At 47.1% G+C, this 2,925-nt stretch overlaps 1 protein-coding gene across 1 annotated transcript in view; it reads right to left on the bottom strand.

The window, feature by feature from the left end:
• Positions 1 to 458: 458 nt before the first annotated feature.
• SIGMAR1 (sigma non-opioid intracellular receptor 1) overlaps positions 459 to 2,925 on the bottom strand; it is a 21,351-nt gene continuing 18,884 nt past the window's right edge. The window contains exon 5 of the mRNA XM_018573131.1: positions 459 to 470. The gene's annotated coding sequence lies outside the window, so the exon portion shown is untranslated. The remainder of the gene's footprint in view (positions 471 to 2,925) is intronic.

Consider the following 2,925-nt stretch of genomic DNA (forward strand, 5'->3'; position numbering starts at 1 on the left):
TTCCAAAATACATATTCCTCATAAGCCTCTGAAAATGAAAGCTTTGCCAAAAGGGAGGCCGGACATACCAAGAGGACCTGCAATGCGCCCACAGGATTTCCAGTGTCCATCTTTCCCGGGAGGCAGAGGTGAGGCACGTGGAAGCCCCCGAAGCAGGAGGAAGGGAGGGGTGACGTTGAATGGGCACGTATGCAGACATTTCATAAAAGGTGCGCTTTAAGAAAATTGCCCCCCTTTGCCTTCCCCACTGACTCCGCCCCTTCGCCAAAATGACAACATGCCAACAGAAATCACCCGCTGTTGGCTATATATCATAAAAGCGTTGAATCTGGCTCATCCCCGGCGTAGGCGGGCGGGGGCCCCGGGAGCTGCTAGAGACGCTCGTTATGTATTTAGAAAAACATGATAAAAAGCCGATAATCTGCCGAGAGTTTCCCCTCTCTCCGCGGTGCCGCGACGCTGACACGAAACTATTGACACCCTGCCCAGAAAAACATGTAAAGATCGCTTGCGCTAATGTTATTTAGCAGTAATATTTCCGTAATAAAAGAAATCAATAAGGCCGAGAAAATAAAGCCGTCCCGGATCGGATTCTCTAATTCTAATGGAATACTTATTTACTTCCAGCGGTTTGTTCATTGGATTTTCATTACGCGAGTCTCGCAGTAAGTGGAGCTATCGACGCGCGCTGCTGACATCAGCTGTGTTTGTGTAGACACAAATTACTCGGATTCCGTCCCGGCTCCCCGTGTTAAATGACTGGAGCCGCGCGGCGGGGCGCGCGTTGGCTGCTGCGGTGTCGGTAATGACGCTCGCGGCCGGCTATAAATCCCCCCCGATCATTTTCAGGCCGGTGCATTAGACGCGAAAGCCGATGTATATTCATGACAGGGGAGACGCGCGCTTTCATCGGATCCTCCCACGAGATCTGGAATCAGCGATACAGAGAGAGCAACCGACAACTGCCCCTCCGATAAAGGAAAACGGGGGCCACAGGGGGGTAAATTGCCCTCATGTGCAACGCTGCGATGTCAACCATCAGAACGGGAAAGGAACTTCAAACTGTGACCACAAGGCTGGAAGAGCGCAATTGTCTACAACGCCTTTGTGTGATGTAGTAATAACAGGTCCCTCCAATGGGAACCCCGAAACTCTATCATTAGGAGGGGGGAGTCCACATTCTTTGGCCATATAAGTAGATGTAATACATTACACAACAATTCAGAATACCACCAGCTAGAGAGGACTACAAATCCCAGCAATACATTATACAGCAATTCAGAATACCACCAGCTAGAGAGGACTACAAATCCCAGCAATACATTATACAGCAATTCAGAATACCACCAGCTAGAGAGGACTACAAATCCCAGCAATTCATTGTACAGCAATTCAGAATAATATGAAGCTAGATACTCTGTGTTGCTCACCAGGGCTGTGTGCAGGGTCTCACCAGGGCTGTGTGCATGGTCTCACCAGGGCTGAGCAGGGTCTCACCAGGGCTGTGTGCATGGTCTCACCAGGGCTGTGTGCGGTCTCATACTTTTGGCCATATGCGTAGATGTGATGGTCAAGTATTATTGATTGCACCAATTGTATGCTGCAATGCTGTCAAAATGGGAACCACCGTGAAAAATGATAAATACTACAGTGGCACTATACGGTGATAATCCTACCAAATACAAATATCCACAAAAATGTATAAATATACAACTCAATCAGTAATCAGTTCACTGATTGAGTTATTATTATTATACAGGATTTATATAGCCGAATAGAGTGCGCAGCGCTTTACAATATAAGGAAGACATTACAATCACAATACAATTCAAGACAAGATGGTAAGGAGGGCCCCGCCCCTGAGGACTTACAATCTAAAAGAGGAGGGGCCAGTGATACATGAGGAGGGAGCTGTGTGGGGATGAATTGTCTGAGAATGTGAATGGTTGAGTGGTTAGGTTGAGGTGGGATCGGCTTCTCTGAAGAGATGAGTCTTAAGGGAACGCCTAAAGGCAGTCAGAGTGGGAGAAAGACGGACAGGTTGGGGTAGAGAGTTCCAGAAGGTGGGAGAGACTCTAGAGAAGTCCTGGAGGCGAGCATGGGAATAGTTGACGACGGAGCTGGAAAGTAGAGCTGCAGCTAACGATTATTTTCAAAATCGATTAGTTAGCCGATTATTAGGTTCGGTTAATCGGATAAACAATAAAATAAAGTTTAAAAAATGGCTCCGATAGGACTACTAGTTTGTATTGAGGTTGTAGTCCATCACAGGAGCAAGCTTGGAGCGGTGGAAGTAAAAAAGAAAAAAGATAGTGTGGTGTGCAATATAGTGAAACGGAAAGTGTAAAATTATACAGCAATGAATGCAGAATGGCACCGGCTATAGAGGACTACAAAACCCAGCAAAAGCACATTATACAGCGCAATGCAGAATACCGCCAGCTATAGAGGAATACAACAAATCCCAGCAATAGTACTGTATTTTTCCATGTATAAGACTATACTTTTTCTTAAAATATTTACCTAAAAATGGAGGGGCGTCTTATACACGGGGGGCCTAGAGGAGACACTGAGCGGTTGGTCAGATAGATGAGTCTAGCAGCAGCATTCATGATAGACTGAAGGGGGAGGAGCCTGTTTAGAGGCAGGCCAATGAGGAGGGGGTATCCACATACTTTTGGCCACATAAGATGTAACGGTCAGGTGTCCTCATACTTTTGACCAGGATATAGGGTTTCGCTTGCCACCTGGTGGACAGAAGGGAAATTGCGCTCTTACGTTAGAGACTGCGGAGGATATTTATCGCAGGCTGATTGTCGGGGGATGGGCGCGGCTCGCTCCCCTGTGACTGCAGTTCTGTATATTGGAGGTTTGATCCCGTCCAGTGCTTTTGAAAGGAAACCCGTAAAGAAACAATACGCCGCA

Source organism: Nanorana parkeri, unplaced genomic scaffold (assembly GCF_000935625.1).
Source record: "Nanorana parkeri isolate BGI_ZX_2015 unplaced genomic scaffold, ASM93562v1 scaffold2248, whole genome shotgun sequence".
Lineage (NCBI taxonomy): Eukaryota > Metazoa > Chordata > Amphibia > Anura > Dicroglossidae > Nanorana > Nanorana parkeri.